This window comes from Primulina tabacum, chromosome 13, assembly GCF_025594145.1.
Source record: "Primulina tabacum isolate GXHZ01 chromosome 13, ASM2559414v2, whole genome shotgun sequence".
Classification (NCBI taxonomy): Eukaryota; Viridiplantae; Streptophyta; class Magnoliopsida; order Lamiales; family Gesneriaceae; genus Primulina; species Primulina tabacum.
Genome location: NC_134562.1, coordinates 17,951,855 through 17,967,022, shown reverse-complemented (window position 1 = coordinate 17,967,022; position 15,168 = coordinate 17,951,855).

The following is a 15,168-nucleotide window of genomic DNA, read 5'->3' as shown; positions in this document are numbered from 1 at the left end:
ATTTAAAGATTAAATTAAAAACCATCGATTTAAGCCAAATAAAATTATGAGAAAATTCATGTAACCTTAAATAATTATTTAGAATAATCCCATGTCATTAAAAGGGAGAAAAGGATAAATTTGAGAATTTTTACGTTCACGGGGCAAAACAGTCTTTTTACACTTAGGAAAATTCATAAACGCTCGGCAGCGTCCCGAAGGATCATAACGCATGTTAAATGATATTTTATGATTTATTATGATGATTTTGATGATAATATGTATTTTTATGATTTATGGTCAAGCTGTGCAATTTATACTGTCTAAAATGTTATTTTTTGAAAGCTGTCTTATTTTATGATTTTTAAAGAAAAGGATAAATATTTTGAAGGATGTGAATTGATTGTGACAAAAGATATGATTTATGATTATGATTTTGTAGGGATAACGTGAGGGGAAAAGGCCCAGAGGGAACCCATTTATGGGAAAAGGCCCCAGAGGGAACCTGTCTATGGGAAAAGGCCCCCGAGGGAACCCCGACGATCGTATTTCCATGGTGGATCCTAGTGCACACCCCCATGGGTCATGTGGAGTTAAGACTGCAGTCGACCAAAGGATAAAAGCTAGTCACTTTCAAGGATCAAACTTCATCCAAAATGATATATGATTGAAAGCTTTACGATTTTAATGATTTTATGATATATGATTTATGATAATAATTAAAGCTATTTTTAAATGACTTTTTTAAAAGATTTATTTATGCTTAAGTTATTTTAAGATGATTTTACTACTTATGATTTTTTTATGCTCAAATAATTTTTAATGGTTTATTTATATTCAAAAGATAATTTTAAATAAAAATATGATTTTAAAATGTATGTGGATGTATATGTATTATTTGTTATCTATGTTTAGAACGTGTTGAGTCTTTAGACTCACTAGGTTTGTATGATGCAGGATTTGATGATTTTTGGAGGTGGTGACGATTGAGTCGATCGAGTGCAGCAGTGCACATCCGAGGGCCTTTATGTTTCCGCACTAGCTAGATAGATTTATGATTTAGAGATTTTGCTAATGATTTTTATTAGAGATATTTTTATGCTTTATTTTTATTGTTAGCCGATCTTTTCAAATTTCGATTTAGGAATTTTTGGTTAGCCGATGATTTAGGATTTTATTTCATGCACTTGAGATTTAAATTGTTAAATTATTTTATTTAGTTTAGTATTTAGAATTTATGATTTATGAAAAAAAAAATTGAGGTCGTTTCAGTACGAGTATTGTTCCACTGAAGACTGTATATAACAATTATTATTGTCAGTTATTCGATCTTTAGCAACGAAAAATGATTGGTTGTTTTATTACTACTATAATCAAATAAACATGCAAATAAAAATATTCAAGAATCAAGTAATGAAATATAGTGTCTAAAATGGTTGAGTAAGATTCAATAAGAAATGAATTTGTTGGGAATATCGGTTCACCTACCCTTCGTTAATTAATTAATTTATTCGATAATGATTGTATGCCTCCGACAGGATTTTCTATTCAATTGAACACACTCTCTCGAGCTATGCCAAACTAATTCTACTCAATGAAGTAATTAAATGTCTTTAGTTATTTATCAAGAGTGAATTGCATGTCGATTTATGAAATCCCCTAGTTTTCGACCCTCAGGACTATGACTATCGGCGCGTATCCAATTTCGTAGGTCTATGTAAATTGTAGATCCAAGGATTATACTACTCGTTTCTATCACAAGTTATTCTCTCGAACTCACTCGCAATATAAAAACGTTGTCAAAGTTAGCTACGCTCTAACAACACGATAAAACAGTAGTATAATCAAGAATAACGCAACCATCGAAATATAAATTAATTCAAATCAACCGGGGTAGGATCCCCTTAAATCCCAACAAATAATAAAAAGTTAGCCACTATCGGTGAAGACTCAAATAACAGAGGGGAGGATATATACAATACTAGAGAGAAAAGGGCACGCTCGGTTGCATATCAGCTTTCAGAAGCACTTAAGCTAGAGGGAATTCTTCATCGTTGTATCAGCTTAGTTTAGAAGCCACTTTCCCTCAGTGTGTGAGAACATTCTTGTTCAGTTCTCACACACATACTTACTCTCAATACCACCCGAAACAGTCTTGCACAAAGACGTTAAACTTGTGTATGTAGTCTTTCTCACATAGACATTAAATAAATGTTGACTGGAAGTTGCTGTTTTCAGTCGTAGCTAGGAGTTCAGTTTAGGCAGTGGATAAGTCCTAGCTGAGTGGGCTTGTACATGTAATTATATAAACCAAAGTCTTCTAGTGTATCCTATCCGTGGAGATAGAAGGGGTGACGTAGGAGCAATTGAAGTCTTTGAACATCCATAAACATATCTTTTGTATTTAACTGATTAACTATCGCTTTAAAATTGTTTTGATTAGTTAGAGTGTTCGTGTGTTCAGTTGTTACCATAACTGAAATAAAAGAATGAAAAAACTAATATGTGTTCTTTCAGTTAGTCAGTTTACACAAGTTAAAATACTTTTTAACATTTCAGCTTTCTTTACGAAAGATTACTTTGAGTTTCTTCCGCTTGGTTTAAAACCAAACTCGATTTAATTCATCGGTGTTAATATTCTTAGAACACGAGCTATTGAAGCTCATCGAAGGTTGTTGTGTGCGAAATGCCTTCGAAGACGCTAGCACAAACGATCCATCAACTGTCGCTAAATTTAACGACGATTTAATAATAACCATCGCTAATAGCGACAGTTTTTGCTTAACCGTCGTTAATCGCGATGGATTAATAAACAATCGTCATTAATAGCAATGATTACACAAAAAACCGTCGCAAATTGTCTATACATGTCCGCGTTTTCAGTCCATTTTCCTCCACATCACTTCACAGCGCTTAAAATTTTTCTCTCTTAGAAGATTTTAGTTTCGATTCAGGGTAATTTTTTTGTAAATTTTTAAGTGTTAGTTAAGATCATGAATATTGTTAGCATAGCCAGATTATAATTTTTTTTAGATTTATTAAATTATTAAAAGTAATTTTTTTTATTTTACTGAAAAATGAACATCATGAAAAACCTTTGTTAAAATTAATGAAATACTCTAATTTTAGCGACGATTTATTAAAATGTCGCTAATTAGCGACGATTTTCAATAATCCGTCCAAATAGTAGCTACTACAACTATTTAAAACCATTGTCGTTGAACGCACTTTCAACAACCCTCAGTTACAACAGTTTTAAATGGCCTACTACAATGGATTTTAATCCGTTGTCTTATTGCATTTTTGTAGTAGTGGTTTTTGAAGCCACTCCCTATTCCCAGGTGGAAGTGGAAGAATATTACAATGGACTTCATGGTTGGTTTGCCGAAAATAATAAAGGGCTACAATGCTATTTGGGTAATCCTGGATCGTCAGACTAAATAAACGCACTTTCTTCCAGTGAAGACGACATACTTCATGTCATAGTATGCCGATCTTTATATTCGAGAGATAGTCAGACTGCATGAAATTCTAGAGTCTATAGTATCCGACAGAGATCCATGCTTTATTTCATCGTTCTTGAAGATTCTTCATTCCACAATGGGGACCGAGCTGTTGTTTAGTACGGCCTTGAATCCGCAAAATGATGGAAAATAATAGAGGGTGATCCAAATTCGAGAGGACTTACTACGAGCTTGTGTGATCGACTTCCAAGGTAGTTGGGATCCGAAACTGCCGTTAGTAGAGTTTACCTATAACAATAACTATCAATCGTCTATAGGTATGGCTCTCTACGAGGCTCTATATGGAAGGAAGTGTAGGTCACCGATTCATTGGGATGAGGTCGGAGAGAGAGCCGAGATTGGACCGGTTATTTTTCAGCAGACTACGGATTTGGTAGTTAAGATCTGTGATAGGATGAAGACGACACAGAGTAGACAGAAGAGTTATGTGGACAAGCAGAAAAGAGATCTCGAGTTTGTCGTTGGTGATCACGTCTTTATCAAGATAGCTCCCATGAAGTGAGTTATGTGACTCGGGAAGAAGGGCAAGCTCAGTCCGATATTTATTCGACCATTTGAGATCTTGGAAAGGATGGGAGCATTGGCATACAAGGTGGCATTACCACCTAATCTAGCAGGAGTTCACAATGTCTTTCACATTTCTATACTCCGCAAATACATGTCAAATAAATGACACTTCCTGAACTATGAGCCATTGCAGCTTACTCTGAACATGACCTACGAGGAGAGATCGACGCAGATCTTAGGCAGGCAGGAGACGAGGCTGCATAACAAGGTGATCAAAATGGTCAAGGTCAATGGCTGAATCATTCAGAGGAGGAAGCTACTTGGGAGAATGAGAATGACATGAGGAGTCGCTATCATGATCTTTTCGGTGAGAAATGATTTCGAGAACGAAATTATTTGGGGGGGGGGGGGGGGAAGAATTGTAACGCCCGAAAACCAGAACATACTAACTACATGCATGTATGAAAATTAATTAGAAGTTTATTTAAATAAGTGTTAAAAGGTATGTTTAATTATTGGCATGATTGAATGAATGTTTAACCAATTGTTATGAATGTGAACTTTTTGCAGTCGAATACGCGACGACGGAAAAGGCGAGAGAACTTGGGATGATTTTGATTAAGTTTCAATTTTTAGAAATTTATAAATAGGGACTTGGGAATTAGTAATCCAAAATAGGAAAACAACAAATTTATTTATAGTAAGTGACGATCTTAATCGATAGCGAACTTTTGTTAAGAAAATAAGAAGTTTCGGGTTTACAATACTAGAAATGAGGGGCACCAAATATTTTTAATTATTGTTTGAGATTTCTAGTGGACTAATTATGTATATAATTAATTCTTTAATAGGCCTAGATTAACAAGGATTTATTTAAAAAAATTAAGGCCTTAAACCACACCTAAGCCACTTAGCAACATAATGATCTAATTAAATAAAACCTAGTCACCCCTACACAATAAACCCATGACTCTCAAACGTTCAGCACACACAACATACACACACACACTAGGACTCTAGGTAATGCCGTGAGTTTCATAGCAAAGGGAGGAAGAGTTTCTCATCCCGTTTGTCTCTCGTCGCCTAGCCACCCCTACACAATAAACCCATGACTCTCACACTTTCAGCACACACAACACACACACATTAGTACTCTAGGTGATGCCATGAGTTTCATAGCAAAGGGAGGAAGAGTTTCGCGTCTCATTCGTCTCTCATCGCGCCATCGCTTGTACTATGTAAGCATAAAGGAACAAGACATGTTTTTAAACCCTTCTTTATGCACCATTCAATCCATAATATTGTATGTAATTGATATTGAGGGAAAAGTTTGTAAAGATGATGGTTTTCAATCTTATGCATGTGCATATCATGTTTCCATCAAGATCTTTTTAACGTTTTGAGAATTGTGGAGGGGGGATGAAAACTGAGGGATTCAAGGTTGGTCTAGATGCTTAAGAAGAGAATTGAAGGGACAAAAGATAAAAACAAGGAGCAGCATGGGGATGTTCAACCATGCACGCATTTTGAGTGTAAGGGGGGGGCGGCTTGGGTTCAAACGGCCATGGGGGCTGCATGAGATCCTAGCTATGGTCTTGAGGGGAGGATAAGGGTCCTAGGAAGGTCTAGGAAGGGTTTGGTCAAGGCTTGGTTGGGCTGATTTAGCGATGGAACCGAAACTCCCCAAACATGCTCTTGTTGGGCCTTTTTTGTGCGTGTGGTTCCTAGGGCTAAGGGTATGGTGTAAGGGCTGGACCAGGGGCTGGGGACATGCCTTAGGGTCCTGGTGAGGGGCTGGTATGAGCCAAGGGGTGAGCCAAGGTGCGCGAGGAAGCCGTGGTATGTGAGAGGATGCATTTGTTCGCTGCCGGTGCGAGAGCTTCAGGGCTTGGGGTGTCTGGTCTGTTTCTAAAAGGGCCTGATCATTGTCTTTTTTAGGGTCTAAGGAAGAGTTATAGGGCCTGGTTCGTGGTCGTTTCAAGCCGTGGTCCGTTCGGGGTCGTAAATTGTCCGATCGTGTAAAAATAGGGATGAGTTGAGCCTAGGTTAAAATTTTGATGCAAGCTTCGGTTTTGGCTTGGGTTTTGGGACTTCCAGTAGCTTACATTGAGTATTGAATGTTAGTAAGGGTCTGGTCTCGTGTTGGTTCTATTTGGAAGGGTAGTTTGGTCATTTGTTTAACTGAAAAAGCGAAAACTGTGATAAACGAGTTATCCAATAAGCGAATTAAGTCGTTTTTGAAGCGTAGTCCTAAGATTGAATTTCCAGCAAGCTACTGGATATTTTTAGTATTTGCAAAGGTTTGAAATGAAGTCTTTTTTGTTAAGTCAAGTCCGGGTACGTATAGTGTTGAATCGCGGTCGGTCGGTTGGAGGAAAGTCGAGGGCGGCTTGCAACTTCCTAAAACAATTCCATGTCATGTTAAATTTTATTTTTAGAAGTTTTAAAGTATATGTATGATATATGATATTTTCTGAAGTTTTAAACGTATCTGCATGTTTATACTATTTTTAGCAGTCTCGATGCATACGAGTGATAAAAGTCATTTTTGGAATTTTAAAAGAATATGAAAAGTTATGAATATTTTTATGAAACAATAAAGTAAAGAAAAATATTTTTGAGGAAAGTGAATTGATCGTGACGTAAAAGTAGTAAGAGATCGTTGAAAACGGAAACGGTGAACTTGCAATGAAAAGGGAGTGAACCGTCAAAAACAGGGGCGAGAATGTCAATGATAATAGATCCGTTGAAAAAGTGAACGGTGAAGTTATTTTTATGATAGTCGGAGGGATGGTCGAAGAAGTGGACGTTGAACCCGACGGCCTGGTACTATGGTTTATAGATTGATCAATCGTTTGATTGAATGTTGTCACTATCGAGGATCAGACTTCACATAAAAATGTTACTTTAAATGGAAAAGTTCATACTTAAGCATGATTTCAAAAGTTGCATAGTTTTGGAGGTTTTGAGGTTGCATGAAAACAATCTATTTTTAGTTAACGTAATTTCCATACATGTGATTGTGTATTTACATACTTGTTATATTCGGTTTGAGCATGCTGAGTCATTAGACTCCTTATGTTTTAATGCTTTAGTTTCTCATATCTTACATCTCCTTTTTTCCCCAAAATTATTTTTTCCAGAACTTGGTTATTTTTACAACGGTAGCATAATTCTTTTATTTTATGTACATCCTCAGATAGGAATAAGAGGTATGGAAATGTAGGGGTACATAAATAAGGCTAGATATAAGGGTGACAAGCATCACAAAACAAATATTATTGGTAAGCTCAGTACAATGCATTGGTCTAACAGAAATGTGCTTATCTCATCCTTGTACTGCTGGGTAGTGTTTGTGTCAAGTAACGTGTTCAAGTTCAAGTCACCTAATGAATCTCAAATTCCCCACAAGCACTTTCAAATTTTTCGATGTCATGCATTCTTCTATGGCCAACGTACGTGCAAAAATTTCATTATCTAATAAATATTTTCATGCGTCAACAACACGTGTTCTAAACTAACGCCGTGACAAAAATGGACGTGCATATACGTGATCAATTCAACATTATCATTGGCTATCACGTACCAATCTAGCAACAACTATTGACCACTTCTCATGTGACATACATATAAAACTGAGGCAAATACGAAAAGAAAAACAACATAAACAAACTAACACCCACCCCCCAAATGAAGATCTGCAATGTCTCCATTGCATAAGACCACTAAAACAAATAGAAACAAATCGGATGAAACTAACAAGAATGCTAATCATAATGGAGACAAAATGAAAAAAGATAAAAATAATGCAAAGAAAAAGAAGCACGAAGACTCCCTTGATCACTGCTCATACTCATTGTCATCGAGTGGCAAAAAGCCGGGTTCCTGATCGTTCGACTGGGGTAAGCATATCGGAATTTGAATGGATGCGGGTATGCCGGTGGTGGTGCATAGGCCGAGGTGTCAAGACACATGTGCGAGGCCAGACCATGCACCAAAGACTCCATCAACATCATGTATCCGCTGTTGATGGCATTGTACTGATCCAGATGAACCGCAAAAGCACACAGCTCATCAAGGATCCCCCGTCTCTCCTTCAATGTTCTACGCGTCTAGAATTGTTTTTCGTGCATGAAACACACGAAGGCACGGCTTAATCTTTCCTTATTTATCTTTCACACCATATTATGTGTGAATATACATGTTTTCATGAAAAATATGATCTTCTCTTATTTATTTTTGTTTTTATGGCATATATATTATAAAACTTGGGTTTTACTTTCCATATCATGTTATTAATGCACAAAAGTGCTGTCAAGTTAGGGCTATTAGAGAGCCGATTTTAAGAGGGTTTAGGGACTCCTAGATGCATGGTGAAGGGCTAGAAAAAGAGGATGAGAGGGGCTGCACATTTTTGGGTTTCAAAGGGTATTAGGGTTTGGCTTCCTTGATCCATGAAGGGTGCGATATTAGGCTGTCTCCAAGAGTCCTAGAATGGTGGTCTTGTGGTTCTAGATGGTTTGAGGGAAAGCTGGTGCAAGGGTAGGGTGTTGGCACACGGTTTGGCAACGCAAACATGGGCCGTGCACAAGATTCGATCACACAATTCATGTTATCGTGCATGGGCTGTAGAGGCTGGACAAAATGGGTCCTAAGGGGTTCGGTTAGGGTCCTAACAGGGTCGGTTAGGGTCTAGGATCGTAGTTAAGGGCTAGGATCGAAGGACATGTCATTTGGTTGAGGCTAGGGTTTAATGGATTTGTTCAAAAATTTATAGCAGGGTTCTAGGATGTCTTTAAGGGCTTCAAATGGCTTGATTTGGGTTGAAAAAGGTGGTTAGGCGATAGTAAGCTATGATTAAAGTTTAGTAAAGTTTGGTTAAGTTTCAAGTTGATTCGGGTTAAAACCGGGACTTCTGTTCAGGTTTTAAAACGAATTATGAATTTAGTCGATGAGCTTAAGTGTACGTACGTCTAAGAAATGTTAATGGGTGTATTTTAAGATGTTATGGTAAGTTTGGAAGAATTCAGGTCGTCTTTTTAAATTCAAAGGGTAAATTGGGAAAGTTCGGGTTACAGGGGCAAAACGATCATTTTACACCAGAAAAGTGTTAGACGTCCTGCAGTGCCCTAAATGCTGTAACAAATGTTAAAATATTTATTTTGAAAGATAATGGAGTTATGTTGGAAAACAATGAATGCTAAAAGATGTGTTGCATGTTTGGTTTAAAAGAAAAATGATATCTATGCATTAATTTTTATAAGTGATAAATATGATGAAAGGTTTTGAAGGAGGTGGTTTGATTTTGATTAATACGAATATGAATAAGAATACGAATACGGAAGGATATGATAACATGTAAGGCCAAGGCTCAGCTGACGGGTGAGTGTCACTGATGTCCCTGCCGCCTGGTACCATGGGAATACGTAAGATTGATCAATCGACCAATTGTTGATATGAAAGTCACAAATAATGATCTGAATTCAATTAAAGAGAAATGTATGTGTATATAATGAAAGGAAATGATTTAAAGTTTATGCATATTTATGAAAAGCTATTTTATTAAAATTAATTTTCACTGTTGCATGTGGATATATATATATACGTATGACTTGTTATCACGGTTAAGGTTTGTTGAGTCATTAGACTCATTGGGTGTGAATGATGCAGGAGATGATGTTTATGATGATATTGGAGGACTTGATGGTTGAACTGGTTGGACTGATTATGCACATAACCCGATGATCATTGCTAGTTTTTCCGCACTACTATGATTTTACAGTACTTTAAAGATTTTATGACTTTTGATGTTTATGAATGGTTTTGAGAGGATTTAAGATATCTATGCTTTTTTGAAAAATACTTGAAACATCCACTACTCGTTTTGTTTAAAAATTACTAGAATTTTTTTTCTTTCTTCTCATGAATCGGTCGAATTTATAAATAAATAAATATATATATACTTTACAATACCTTGCACAATTTTAAAAATAAAACATCCAACCATACTTAAAATTCAAAGGAAATAGTTCAACAACATAAAATCGTCATACGTTTGCAAATTCTAACTTATCAATAAAGCTAAAACTAAAAACCTCTAAAAAACCACTCAAAAGCATAACAAAAGTCGTAAAAATCCTTAACATAAACTTTTAAATCATAAGTGCGCAAAAACTAGCTCTGGTCATCGGGTTATGTGCACCTTCAGTCCTGTGAGATCAACCATCAAGACCTCCAATATTATTATTAACAAACTCACCTGGATCGATCACACCTAGTGAGTCTAAAGACTCAGCAAACCATAATCTTGATAACAAATAATGCATATACAATCACATACGACAATAAAATACTTTTACGTAAAATAACATTTTCATAATCATGCATAAACATAAACATTTACATATCATCACAAATATATTCATATTCATCATAAACGTATACGTTTTCTTTTCGTTGAATTTAGATCGTTAATTGTGACTTTCATATTCGTATTAGGGGTCGATGGATCCATCTACATGTAACCACAGTACTGGGCTGCGGGGACATCCAGCGACACTCTCATCTGTCAACTGAGCTTTGGCCTTACGTATTCACATATCATCGTATTCGTATTAGTCACAATTACTTCACATCCTTCAACATTTCATATTTTCATCACTTTATATAATTCATGCATATAATAATCGTTTTTATTTTAAACCAAGTATGCAACATATCTTTTAACGTTAATGTTTCATCATAAAATTCCATAAACATTTAAAATAATCATTTTAACATATAAAGCAGCATTCATGACACTGCCATGACGTTTACTAATTTTCAGGTGTAAAATTACCGTTTTACCCCAGATGTAAAATTTCACGATTTTAATTTTTCTTAATTCTGTGGACTCTATATCATCCCAAATATTTATTTAAGCTTAAATTATATTTATCATATTTTTATTTAGCTTAAATTCTATGCTTTTTGATTATTCTTTAATTACAAATTTGTAATGTGTTTTAATCCCGACTTAAATTCAAACTTTATTATAAAATTCTCAAATTTTAAACATAGACTTTGTAAGTTCAATTAGCCCTCGTGAACCATGATTCGACCCATGTTGAACCATGTTTCAAACCTTAACCATTTCAAAACCCTAAGCCGAACCCTTCCACGAGCCAAGCCCGAGCCACCTTGAGCCAACTTTTGACCAGACCTCCCCTGGACCCTACTGAACCCACCGAGCCCCTAGGACTCGACTCTAGCCAGCCCTAATCTCCCCGCGCCAGGTGAGTGCTACGGCTGAGAAACCTTACTAGACTAGGACTCTTTGCGGTCCAACCTTGACCCTCCCCCTCGAGCCCAAACCGAGCCCAGCAACCCAAATTTAAATATTCAGTATTTGGCAAGAATCAGAAATAAATATTTTAAAGTTCTAAATTTAAAATAATTAAGCCAAATAATTATACTTGTGTTAAAATATGTATTAGAAAATATCGGAATTATAGACGATATTAAAATACATATCGGATTTTTTTTATCACACGAGAGTTGTAATTTTTGGACCAGGTCACATTCTAGCTTTTGGGCTAACTAAATCATTGGATTCATGTATATTATAAATGTGTGCTTTGTGTAAGAAGGAAGCCCATTTTCCCCAAGCCCGATCCATTTTCCTCCTTACATCTTCTCGTTTCTTCTACTAGCATCCATCTCCTTCTCTTTCTCGCTCCTGTTGCTTCATTTTTTTTCTAGCTTCTTGCTCATCATTTTTCTTGGTTCTTTAGAGTGTGAAGAGGTCGATTCTAGCTTCATTTCAGTTCAAGGGAAGCATTTGAAGGTAATCTCTAAGCTAGGGTTTAAATTTTCTCCATGGAAGAAGATGTTGGTGTCTGTTTTCGAGTTGCAGGTTTTGGCTTCTGATTTTCGGGTTTTTTGCGTTGTTTGCACTAAGAATCTTGACTTGTGGTTCAAATAGAACTTGTAGCTATATGTGTAAGCTTTATGTAGCCGCTAACGAAATGGAATTCCAATTAAAAATGGATTTGATATGATTTTTCTACCAATATGTGTCAAAAATGAATTCTTTGTGGGATCTGCATAGATTAGCTACTGTATTTGGAGTTTAAGACATTTATGCGCTCGAATTCTTATGATTCAAATAAGAACTGTAGAGCTATTGTTTTCTTCATATTGATATAAAAATCGTTAAATTCCATTAAGAATTGAAAGAGTGATGCTCATTTTGCCGAAACTACTCAGTATAGACTTCTGTCCATGAAGTGTGCATGTCCTAGCATTTTCTTGACAATTCTGGGATTTATCTATTACGATTATGGAAATGGTTTCTTCTAGGAAAACTTAGATATTTGAGTTACATTTCATTTCCAATGGGCGGATATTGATTTGAGTCATTGATGAGTTAGATATGAATTTTATACTAATAAGTCACAGACCTTGCATTTCATGGTTTCTGGTTTTGGGCATTTTTCAGTGTTGAGATGATTTAATTCCTTTAGGATGTCTTCAGATGAAATATGGGATTTTGAGTTAGGATTCCAGCCATGTATGACAAGTGTGTTTTGGTTAAGTTTGGTTGAGTTATGACCTTAAAACCGAACTTATGTACAAACTGGAATTAGTAACTTGTTTTTGGCTAAGAGTTGAATATTTATTTGATTGAAATAAATTATTTGCCATAGGTTTTAGTAGGCAGGAAGCACCGAGTAGTTCATAAACTATTGTGGTAATTTAATTTGAAGTCTAAGGTATAGATTGATCGATTCCTTACACCGTCTATAACAACGTGTAATTTAATTGATGTGATTTTATGAGAATTATGTGTTTATGTGCTTTTTGTGCTATTTGGGTATATTTTAAGATTATTCCTCATTTCTTAAAATAAATGTGATTTTTTTAAAATATATTGGAATAATCTGTTGATTTATATGCATTGTTGAGAACGCATTCATATCGATCCATGACTCCGTTGTTTCCAAGATTTCTGTTTACTCTTGGATGAGTTATTTAGACATCAGAGCCGAGGGTGTTTAAGCGTCACACCTCTGATGACTAGCGGAAGGCCGAGCATTTCTGCAGACTGACAACCCTGACACAGATGTGCAGGGCCGAGGGCATATTTGACACGCGACACCCCTGGCACATGTGGCCACAGTTGTTGCTATCGTTTCTTTGGATCCAGTTTGATACTCGAGATTATTGGTACCCTACATGCATCACATTGAATTGATTTCATTACATGTCATTTATTTATGCTATAATTTATTTGACCTTCGTACTGGGTTTGATCCCTGTCACTCGGTAATGTAGCTGGCGGAGCGTCTACCAGTGGAGCCTTGTGAGTCAGGTTTGAGTTTAGAGTCCCTAGATATTTATACTATATATTGAGTCATTTTCCGAGGAGATGCCTCGTGTATTTGTATGATTGTATTATTGAGTGTTGGATATTATTTGGTGTGGCCGAGCCTGGCTGACTCTGCTTGCGATTGATATTTCTGTTTGTTTTATTGGACTATATTTTCGAGTATAAATGTTTTGTTGTGTTCTTTTGGAATTTTTGGTATGTCCTATTTACATGGAAGTCATGCCGAAATTTCTGTAGGCCCAAAATGAATTTTTTTTACTCGTTTTCGATGTTTACGCTAATAAATCCTGGTTTTTTGATATTTAAAAATAATCAGGAGCACGGGCCCTCACAGTTTCTAATAGAGCGTAACTGGAGTATGCTCGAATTAGAGTCTATGACACTCGAGTTTAGACACAATAAATTGATTGCGTATTTGATTTACTACTTGCTCTTTATTTGATTTGCATGCTATGATTATTTAACTTGGCTGAGATAGAGCTCGTAGTGAAGTAAGTTTGACGCTTCATTTATTTGTACCTAGTGGACTAAGTTTTAACTTTCCTTGAACACTTCAGTGCTTACTATTATTTTTCTGCTTGTGGTATTATCCTTGTGTCTTGTAGAATGGCACCGGGAGGAAGAGGCAGAAAGGGAAAAGAAGTTATCCAAGAGTCCGAAGCTCAGAACATAGGAAATACTGAGGGTATTGGCAGAGGTAGACGTGGCCGCCCTAGAGGAAGGGCAAATCAAAATGTTAATATAGAGGAAGAGGTGGAGCAGGAACCACCAATTCGTCCAGAAAGGCATGTTTCAAGAAATGTTGAAGTTGATCATGAAGTTCAGCAGCTGACCCAAAGAATGAGAGAAATGGAGTTAGTGATTGCTAAATTCCAAGATATGCGTCCTTAAAAATTCTTTGGAAATGAAGGTGGCGAAAAGTCAACGGCATGGGTGAAGAGCATGAACTATTTATTTAATCTGGTGGAGTACACTCCAGATCTGATACTCAAGTTAGCTGTTTACCAACTCAAGGATCGAGCACAACTGTGGTGGAAAGTCACAGAGGAAGCAATCCGAGAATCTGGTTAGATAATTTCTTGGGAGGTATTCCGTACTCATTTTATTCAAGAATACTCGCCTCCATCTTATTATTTTTCTAAGGAAGCCGAGTTCAATCAGTTGGTTCAGGGAAATATGTCATTGGGAGAGTATGCCTCTCAATTTTCTGCTCTTCTAACTTACGTACCTCATGTTTCAAATAGTGATCGATCCAAGCTGTCGCATTTTATGCAAGGACTGAACCGGACGATGCATACTTTGATTATGACTGGAGCACCAACTACCTATGCTGAAGCAGTAGATAAGGCAAAGAATATTGAGGCTAGTTAACTTTGGGGACGATGACAACAAGTTCCATCTTTTACTTCCCAAGGGTTCGGGAGTAGCATTCAAATGCCAGTGGGCATACCTCCTTATCAGCCTCCACAGTCAAACCAGCCACCGAAGCAGCAGAAATTCAAGGCTAAGGGAAAGCAGTTTAAGAAGAAGTCTTACAGCAGTTCATCTAGTTCAGGTAGTTCTCGGGGAGGAATATCTAGTGGTTATGTTTGAGATTCTTGTGGGAGATGTGGAGGTAGGAATCCTACCACCCAGTGCATAGGAGTTCAGGGAGACTTCCATACATGTGGATTACCGGGACATTATGCGAGAGTTTGTCCTAATGCGGGAAGACAGCAGTATCAACCTTCACAGTTTAGCCAATTTCCTCGAGCTTCTGTGCCTAGACCATCTACTCCTCAGACTTAG